Genomic DNA, 10,870 nt, shown 5'->3' with positions numbered 1-10,870 from the left:
TAAAGGACACTGGGGATTTCCTCACACATCTACGGACATTTACCCATCTTAGTGAAGGCACTCTTCTGGCCACTATGGATGTGGGGTCCCTTTATACCGTTATACCACACCACTTCGGTTTGGATGTTATACGTCAATTTCTTTCCAACAGCCCCTGCAAAGATTACCCCACTGAGTTTGTGTTGGAACTGACCTCATTGGTTCTTACGTGCAACCACTTTATGTATAAAAATGATTATTTTCTTCAAATCGCCGGAACCGCGATGGGGTCTAATTTGGCCCCCGCCTACGCTAATCTGTTCATGGCGCACTATGAACATACGTACCTGTTACCTAGGTATGGGCACAAGATTGCCTTCTTTAAACGGTACATTGATGACGTCTTCTTGCTGTGGGAGGGCACCGAGTCTGAGTTTCTTGACATGGTGAACCAATTGAATGCTTTGGATAATCCTATCAAGTTCACATACACAGTATCGGCCACTAACATCACTTTCCTGGATGTCAGTATCACCAGAAATGGTGACCGACTGGACACCTCGTTGTACCGTAAACCCACGGACCGCAACCTGACCTTGCATGCTAGCAGCCATCATCCCCCAGCCCTCAAGGAAGGATTGCCCATATCCCAGTACCTCAGAGCCATGAGGATCAATTCCAACGCAGCACTCAAAGATCAACAATGTAACGAGATCACTTCTCGCTTTCTGGAGCGAGGGTACACTAGCAGTGTACTTACTCGCTGTCTCAATAAAGCGAACAGCATTTTTCATGGACAACAGGTTAAAAACCCCATTCGTAACAATCGGATGATTTGTTCCACTCAGTATGATGGTTCCACAAGTGCAACCAGAAAGGCCCTACGGAAACATTGGCCAATAATAGCCACCGACAACAGTTTGCCTTTTCTTAAAACACCTGCTCCTATGGTTGCATACAAACGAGGGGCCAACCTAAAGCAATTACTAATGAGACCCACGATTTTCCCTGAACAGAACACATCTCAAATCCAGCTTATGCAAGCCAAACCTGGCAGTTTTTCCTGCGGGGGGTGCACAACGTGCAGATCTATGATCACTGGTCCTTTTTTGTATCACCCACACACAGGGAAAAAAATCTTCATCGGATATCATCTCCACTGTCGACTGGATCATGTCGTCTACCTTCTAAAGTGCCCATGTGGGTTATGTTATGTCGGACTAACCGCGCGTCCCTTTCGCGACAGGATGGCAAACCATCGGTCATCCATACACACGGCCCTCAATGTGGGCTTTTCTGACAAACCGGTAGCACGGCACTTTTTGTCAGTTAGACATCAAGTATCTGCCCTGAAGTGTCAGCTGATTGACTGGGTGCCGCCACCTGTTAGTGGAGGCGATCGCACCTTGTTACTTAAACAGAAGGAAAGCTTTTGGATACACAAACTCAATACAGTGTCACCAAAGGGCCTCAATGAGGCCAACCCCCTTAATATTTTTCTTTAGAATTTTATTTTGCCATAGTTGATTGGATACCTTGGAACACACTTTGTATGTTTCAGGGACATAGGGCACTGTGATACAATCAGCACATACAGGCTGGGTTTCGATTTGTGTTTTATATGTTCTATGTTCTATGTTTTATTTTTTTCATTTTTGTATGTTCTTTTTATGTATAGAGATTAAGAAAGTAAGGACAGTTATTTATACGTCCTTGCTTATGTTTTTTATATATATATTTTTCTGTTGTTTCCCGGAGCCTTCCCAGGTCCTATACTAGTCACGAGGGTCCACCAATTTCAATGACCACACCACCCACTATTCCCTTTTATTACTTAAAATCTTTTACTACATTATACCAATGTATTACTATAAAGATATTACACTCACATCAGTATTCAATTTGCCTTTGTTGATCAGATATATGTTAGTTTGTATGCGTAGGGTGAGTTGTGGTCATTTGATCTGGTGCCCTCTTATGTCATTTTTGACATTTCATATTATGGATCATTATTTACATTTGCACTCTTTTTCTTCTGTGGTGATTGACAGGCTACACATAGGTTAATCCAGGATTATACGGGAGGTGACCTCCGGTATACCTCCGAGTCCCTGTGAGCTATGAGTGGACCTGTACATTGATGATTCCACCTGGGGGAGTGTTCATTCTCTGAGAACACCCCCCTCTAGGTTGTACACCTCCTTTAAACATTAGCCAGTGGATAAGCCTAATTACGGTTCTTTCCGCGAGTGGAACGCAGAGACTTCCGGCCAGCGCCACTTCCGCGGAATGGAACGCATGGTGTTCCGGTCGGTGGAACGCAAAAGACGCGTCTCCGGCAGTTGCCCTTCTAAATCGTTAAAATACACTCATTTAAGTAGCCGTGCGTTAGCGATAGCCACTGCCTGTCCTGTGAACCCTGTAACGTTTTACCCAGTTGGTCTGAGTTAGTTATCTGAGAGGTGATCAGTTAATGAGAGACTGGGTTTATACTAATCTCCCTAATTGGCACTTCCTGTGGTTGATCCTTAAATAGTGCTCAGCTGAGGCTGAACTTTATGCAGCTTCCATTTGGCTCTGGACACTTGAGCAGTGAGTATGGTTCTCCTGCAGCTCCCTTCTGACACATGATTACGGTTGGTGATTATTTTTTCCTGTTGTGCCTCCTTACAGACTGAGTGTCTGACACATGTACAGAGCCCACAAGCTGCCATGAGCTATTTCTACATGTAACTAGGTATGATCTTTTCCAAAATGACGTTGTTAGTGTATTTTCTTATGGTGTAGTTACTCTGTTATTTATCTAATAGGTGACTACGCCTTGCAGCTTCCCCTACGTTATAGGCTTTTTAACTTCATTATGTGATCAGGCATGTTGCCAACTTTGAAGGCCATTCCACGCATCTGAGTGATCTGGCTTGCCGTCCAGGTAATCATTTGCCTATCTAAACAGATAGTCCTAACGGTGGAGGTGTCTCTTTCATCACACGTGGATTATTTCCAAGTATCTCTTTTTTACATATATAAAAAAACAGCTTTTTAATACGTTTTCTGGTTTTTGTGACAGTCTTCAGGGCCTGGGAGGCACTGGTGGTGTTGGTGTTGAATAAATCTGGGTTCTTATACATATTAATTGTAACTGTTTCTGATTGTATAGGTGATTTAAGTGCCAATCTTGATAAAGGTCCGCATAAGGACCGAAACGTCGATGAAATACGGCATCAACAGTGAACCCGAATAAAAATATACTGAATTTACAAGTGACTTCAGAGACTAATTTCTGGGCGTGAGTGCACCTTCCACCTAGGTGGTTGTTGTGGTATATATATATATATATATATATATATATATATGGTCCTTGTATGGGCAGCATACAAGGACCATATACACAGATGCAGATCTGAGGGGAGGGCACCGGAGCAAGGTGAACGGAAGTCCGGAGTGCCAGGGACATTTTTTGCATATATATATATATATATATATATACATACACACACACACATAGAACTCACCATACACACATTTATATAGAATAGTATGGCAGTACCTTGACATAGTATACAGTATGACAGGCTGTGAGGGTGCCATCCAGGCACGTAGGGAGCAGGGTTGGACAGAGGTAGTTCTGCGGGCAGCTGCTATAAGGAGCCCTGACTCACACAGTCAGTGTAGCCTGTGTTTGCTGCTCTGCTGTCCGGCTCTTCAGCGGCAGCAGATCGTCAGACAGGGACGGGGCGGCAGAGAGGCATGCCGCAAGCATAATGAAGGCAACAAAGCGAAGACCAACCAGACCAAGCAAGTGATGGGGCCCCCCTGAAGCTCGGGGCCCGGGAGGGTTGTCCCCTTTGACCCCCCCTGTCGCCGGGCCTGCCTATATGGCCATGCTAAAACTGTTGCAGGGCACGCTGGGATGTGTAGTTCAACAATAGCGGGAGGGCCGAAGGTTCCCCATCCTTGCTTTAGGCAAAAAATGCCACTGCAGTATTTAGCATAATGGTGAATGGATATTGCATTTTCATTTATGTGCATGTGTATTACAGGTTGAGTATCCCTTATCCAAAATGCTTGGGAACAGAGGTATTTTGGATATCGGATTTTTCCGTATTTTGGAATAATTGCATACCATAGTGAGATATCATGGCGATGGGACCGAAGTCTAAGCACAGAATGCATTTATGTTACATATACACCTTATACACACAACCTGAAGGTCATTTTAGCCAATATTTCTCTATCGTCCTAGTGGATGCTGGGGTTCCTGAAAGGACCATGGGGAACAGCGGCTCCGCAGGAGACAGGGCACAAAAGTTAAGCTTTAGGATCAGGTGGTGTGCACTGGCTCCTCCCCCCATGACCCTCCTCCAAGCCTCAGTTAGGTTTTTGTGCCCGTCCGAGAAGGGTGCAATCTAGGTGGCTCTCCTAAAGAGCTGCTTAGAAAAGTTTAGCTTAGGTTTTTTATTTTACAGTGAGTCCTGCTGGCAACAGGATCACTGCAACGAGGGACTTAGGGGAGAAGAAGTGAACTCACCTGCGTGCAGGATGGATTGGCTTCTTTGGCTACAGGACATTAGCTCCAGAGGGACGATCACAGGTACAGCCTGGATGGTCACCGGAGCCTCGCCGCCGGCCCCCTTGCAGATGCTGAAAAGAGAAGAAGGTCCAGAATCGGCGGCAGAAGACTCCTCAGTCTTCTTAAGGTAGCGCACAGCACTGCAGCTGTGCGCCATTGCTCTCAGCACACTTCACACGGCAGTCACTGAGGGTGCAGGGCGCTGGGGGGGGGGGCGCCCTGGGAAGCAATGTAAACCTATTTTTTGGCAAAAAATACCTCACATATAGCCTCCGGGGGCTATATGGAGATATTTAACCCCTGCCAGAATCCGTTAAAGAGCGGGAGACGAGCCCGCCGAAAAAGGGGCGGGGCCTATCTCCTCAGCACACAGCGCCATTTTCCCTCACAGAAAGGCTGGAGGGAAGGCTCCCAGGCTCTCCCCTGCACTGCACTACAGAAACAGGGTTAAAACAGAGAGGGGGGGCACTAATTTGGCGTTAGACATATATATAAAGATGCTATAAGGGAAAACACTTATATAAGGTTGTCCCTATATAATTATAGCGTTTTTGGTGTGTGCTGGCAAACTCTCCCTCTGTCTCTCCAAAGGGCTAGTGGGTCCTGTCCTCTATCAGAGCATTCCCTGTGTGTGTGCTGTGTGTCGGTACGTGTGTGTCGACATGTATGAGGACGATGTTGGTGAGGAGGCGGAGCAATTGCCTGTAATGGTGATGTCACTCTCTAGGGAGTCGACACCGGAATGGATGGCTTATTTAGGGAATTACGTGATAATGTCAACACGCTGCAAGGTCGGTTGACGACATAAGACGGCCGACAAACAATTAGTACCGGTCCAGACGTCTCAAAAACACCGTCAGGGGTTTAAAACGCCCGTTTACCTTAGTCGGTCGACACAGACACAGACACGGACACTGAATCCAGTGTCGACGGTGAATAAACAAACGTATTCCTCATTAGGGCCACACATTAAGGGCAATGAAGGAGTTGTTACATATTTCTGATACTACAAGTACCACAAAGATGGGTATTATGTGGGAGTGAAAAAACTACCGTAGTTTTTCCTGAATCAGATAAAATAAAATGAAGTGTGTGATGAGGCGTGGGTTTACCCCGATAGCAAATATTGGCGTTATACCTTTTCCCGCCAGAAGGTAGGGCGCGTTGGGAAACACCCCTTAGGGTGGATAAGGCGCTCACACGCTTATCATGTGGCGTTACCGTCTCCAGATACGGCCGCCCTCAAGGAGCCAGCTGATATGAAGCTGGAGTAATATCCTAAAAAGTATATACACACATACAGTGGTTATACTGCGACCAGCGATCGTCTCAGCCTGGAAATGCAGTGCTGGGTTGGCTTGGTCGGATTCCCTGACTGAAAATATTTTAGTGATATAGAGCATTTAATAGGATGCAGTCTATATATATATATATATATATATATGCGAGATGCACAGAGGGATATTTGCACTCTGGCATCAAGATAAGTGCGTTGTCCATATCTGTCAGAAGATGTTATGGACACGACAGTGGTCAGGTGATGCAGATCCCATACGGCACATGAAAGTATGGTCGTATAAAGGAGAGGAGGTACTTGGGGTCGGTCCATCGGACCTGGGGGCCACGGCAACAGCTGGGAAATCCAACCTTTTTACCCCAAGTCACATCTCAGCAGAAAAAGACACTGTCTTTTCAGCCTCAATCTTTCCGTTCCCATAGGGGCATGCGGGCAAAAGGCCAGTCATATCTGCCCAGACATAGAGGAAAGGGAAGTAGACTGCAGAAGGCAGCCCCTTTCCAGGAACAGAAGCCCTCCACCGAGTCTGCCAAGTCCTCAGCAGGACGCTGGGGCCGTGCAAGCTGACTCAGGTGAGGTGGGGGGTCGTCTCAAGAGTCTCAGCGTGCAGTGGGATCACTCGCAAGTTGACCCCTAGATCGTATAAAGTATTATCCCAGGGGTACAGTTTGGAGATTCGAGACATTTTTTGCTCGCAGGTTCCTGAAGTCTGCTTTACCAAAGGCTCCCTCCGACAGGGAGGCAGTATTGGGAAAAAATTCACAAGCTGTATTTCCAGCAGGTGATAATCAAAGTACCCCTCCTACAATCAAGGAAAAGGGTATTAGTCTTCCACACTATATTGTGGTACTGAAGCCAGACGGCTTGGTAAGACATATTCTAAATCTGAAATTTTTGAACACTTACATACAAAGGTTCAAATCAAGATGGAGTCACTCAGAACAGTGATAGCGAACCGGAAAAAAGGGGACTATATGGTGTCCCTGGACATCAAGGATTACCTACATGTCCAAATTTGCCCTTCTCAACAAGGGTACCTATGGTTCGTGGTACAGAACTGTCAATATCAGTTTCTGACGCTGCCGTTGAATTATCCACGGCACCCCGGGCCTTTACCAAGGTAATGGCCGAAAAGATGACTCTCTTCAAAAGAAAAGGGCATCTTAATTATCCCTTACTTGGACGATATCCTGAAAAGGGAAAGGTCCAGAGAACAGTTGGAGGTCGGAATAGCACTATCTAAAGTAGTTCTACGACAGCACGAGTGGATTCTAAATATTCCAAAAATCGCAGCGTTTTTCCGACGATACGTCTGCTGTTCCTAGGAATGATTCTGGGCATAGTCCAGAAAAAGGTGTTTCTCCTGGAGGAGAAAGCCAGGGAGTTATCCGAACTAGTCAGAAACCTCCTAAAACCAGGCCAAGTATCAGTGCATCAATGCACAGGAGTCCTGGGAAAAATGGTGGCTTCTTACGAAGCAATTCCATTCGGCAGATCTCACGCAAAAAAATTTCAGGGGGATTTGCTGGACGAATGGTCCGGATCGCATCTTCAGATGCATCAGCAGATAATCCTGTCTCCAAGGACAAGGAAGTCTCTTCTGTGGGGGCTGCAGAGTGCTCATCTTCTAGAGGACAGCACATTCAGCATTCAGGACTGTGTTCTGGTGACCACGGATGCCAGTCTGAGAGGCTGGGAAGCAGTCACACAGGGAAGAAATTTCCAAGGAGTGTGATCAAGTCTGGAGACTTTTTCTCCACATGAATATACTGGAGCTAAGAGCAATTTACAATGCTCTGAGCCTAGGAAGACCTCTGCTTCAAAGTCAGTCGGTGCTGATCTGGTCGGACATCATCATGGCAGTCGCCCACGTAAACAGACGGGGCGGCACAAGAAGCAGGAGGGCAATGACAGCAAGAACTTCTCGCTGAGCGAAAAATCATGTGATAACACTGTCAGCAGTGTTCATTCCGGGAGTGGAAAACTGAATTTCCTCAGCAGGAATGAATTCCACTCGGAAAAGTGGGAACTTCATCTGGAAGTTTCCACATGATTGTAAACCGTTGGGAAAGACCAAAGGTGGTCATAAGATGGCGTCTCACCTGAAGCGCCAGGTCAAGAGACCCTCAGGCAATAGCTGGGTCGCTCTGGTAACACCGTGGGTGTACCAGTCGGGTATGTGTTCCCTCCTCTGCCTCTCATACCCAGGGTATTGAGAATTATAGGAAGGAGAGGAGTAAGAATTATACTCGTGGCTCCGGTTTGGCCAAGAAGGACTTGGTAACCGGAACTTCAAGAGATAAGAAGGGTCTTGATTCAGCAAGAATCTTGTCTGTTCCAAGACTTACCGCAGCTGCGTTGACGCAGGGGCGGGTGAACGCCGGATCCTAAGGGAAAAAGGCATTCCGGAAGAGGTCATCCCTACCCTGGTCAGAGCCAGGAAGGAGGTGACCGCACAACATTATCACAGTTTAGGTGAAAATATGTTCCATGGTGTGAGGCCAGGAAGGCTCCACGGAAGAATTTCAACTAGGTTAATTCCTATATTTCCTGCAAACAGGAGTGTCTATGGGCCTCAAATTGGGGTCCATTAAGGTTCAAATTTCGGCCTGTCGATTTTCTTCCAAAAAGAATTGGCTTCAGTTCCTGAAGTCCAGAAGTTTGTTAAGGGAGTACTGCATATACAACCCCTTTTGATGTCTCCAGTGGCACTGGGGGATCTCAACGTAGTTTTGGGGATTCCAAAAATCACATTGGTTTAAACCACTCAAATCTGTGGATTTGATATATCTCACATGGAAAGTGACCATGATGTTGGCCCTGGCCTCGGCCAGGCGAGTGTCAAAATTGGCGGCTTTGTCTCACAAAGCCATATCTGATTGTCCATTCGGACAGAGCAAAGCTGCGGACTCGTCCCCAGTTTATCCCTAAGGTGGTGTCAGCGTTGCACCTGAACCAGCTTATTGTGGTACCTGCGGCTACTAGGGACTTGGAGGACTCCAAGTTGCTGGATGTTGTCAGGGCCCTGAAAATATAGTTTTCCAGGTCGGCTGGAGTCAGGAAATCTGACTTGCTGTTTTATCCTGTAGGCACCCAACAAGCTGGGTGCCCCTGCTTTTAAGCAGACTATTGCTCGTTGGATTTGTAGTACAATTCAGCTTGCACATTCTGTGGCAGGCTTGCCACAGCCAAAAATATGTAAATGCCCATTCCACAAGGAAGGTGGGCTCATCTTGGGCGGCTGCCCGAGGGGTCTCGGCTTTACAACTTTGCCGAGCGGCTACGTGGTCGGGGGAGAACACGTTTGTAAAATACTACAAATTTGATACCCTGGCTAAGGAGGACCTAGAGTTCTCTCATTCGGTGCTGCAGAGTCATCCGCACTCTCCCGCCCGTTTGGGAGCTTTGGTATAATCCCCATGGTCCTTTCAGGAACCCCAGCATCCACTAGGACGATAGAGAAAATAAGAATTTACTTACTGATAATTCTATTTCTCAGAGTCCGTAGTGGATGCTGGGCGCCCATCCCAAGTGCGGATTATCTGCAATACTTGTACATAGTTATTGTTAACTAAATCGGGTTATTGTTGTAGTGAGCCATCTTTCAGAGGCTCCTCTGTTTTCATACTGTTAACTGGGTTCAGATCACAGGTTGTACAGTGTGATTGGTGTGGCTGGTATGAGTCTTACCCGGGATTCAAAATCCTTCCTTATTATGTACGCTCGTCCGGGCACAGTATCCTAACTGAGGCTTGGAGGAGGGTCATGGGGGGAGGAGCCAGTGCACACCACCTGATCCTAAAGCTTAACTTTTGTGCCCTGTCTCCTGCGGAGCCGCTGTTCCCCATGGTCCTTTCAGGAACCCCAGCATCCACTACGGACTCCGAGAAATAGAATTATCGGTAAGTAAATTCTTATTTTTTTATAACTTTGTGCATTAAACAAAGTGTGCGTACATTCACACAATTCATTTATGTTTCATATACAACTTATGCACACAGCCTGAAGGTCATTTAATACAATATTTTTAATAACTTTGTGTATTAAACAAAGTTTGTGTACATTGAGTCATCAGGAAACAAAGGTTTCACTATCTCACTCTCACTCAAAAAAGTCCGTATTTCGGAATATTCCGTATTTCGGAATATTTGGATATGGGATACTCAACCTGTATAAGAAAGTGCAATTTGCAACAACAAAATGCTTACATCTACTTCTACTTTAGCTCCAAAATGTTAATCCACTGATTAGGCTTGCATAGTATTTATTTATATTGCCATTTTAAATGTATCAGTCAAAACTGTCAATGAAGAACAGCTATAATAAATATATTAGACTTGCTGTTTGGGAGGAAATAGATACAAGACTTACAATACAAATACAAGACTTGTATATACAATACAAAGTATAATATATATATATATATATATATATATATATATATATATATATATAGTGTAATACTTGTATATACAAATACAAGACTTGTATATACAAATACAAGACTTGTTGTTTGGGAGGAGATAGACTCACATCTAGCTGGAGCTTCATGAATTTGCACTACTATTCTAACACATCTAAATTCTGTGGGATAAGGAAAGTAATATACACTTTGCACGAAATCACATTTGGTCTACTATAAAGTTTTAGAGTATTGATGAGATTGGACCAACTCTGGGACCCAAGTTTTTTCTCATACAATCACTAGTAGCACTAGAATATCCAGCTTACTTGCGAATCTTCCTCAACATTTGAGGACTTACCGCACTATGTTTGGATAGTGGCTTCTAAAGAGCTTTACCTTTAAAAGCCATAAGATATGTGGCAGGTACACATTAAACCTAGTGGGCACATTTGCAGTTATATTATGAGTGATACAGCTGCCAGGTTTTAATTTTTAAGACTCTGATAGTGTAGGACCTGCAAAAAGGTGGGGTACCTTGGCGAGCGGTTTGCAGGCTTCCGTGCAGTGGCCAATTCACTAACTAAACCCACATCATTTATTTATTGATGTTGTGAGGATA

At 45.4% G+C, this 10,870-nt stretch overlaps 1 long non-coding RNA gene across 1 annotated transcript; it reads left to right on the top strand.

The window, feature by feature from the left end:
* The first annotated feature begins 2,547 nt into the window (after positions 1–2,547).
* LOC134956924 (uncharacterized) lies at positions 2,548–3,293 on the top strand. Its single transcript, XR_010186297.1, has 4 exons — positions 2,548–2,571; positions 2,653–2,716; positions 2,790–2,908; positions 3,137–3,293. It is a non-coding gene; the product is annotated as an uncharacterized LOC134956924 (long non-coding RNA).
* The last annotated feature ends 7,577 nt before the right edge of the window (positions 3,294–10,870 follow it).

This window comes from Pseudophryne corroboree, chromosome 9 (assembly GCF_028390025.1).
Source record: "Pseudophryne corroboree isolate aPseCor3 chromosome 9, aPseCor3.hap2, whole genome shotgun sequence".
Lineage (NCBI taxonomy): Eukaryota > Metazoa > Chordata > Amphibia > Anura > Myobatrachidae > Pseudophryne > Pseudophryne corroboree.
This window is presented reverse-complemented; position numbering and strand designations above follow the sequence as displayed.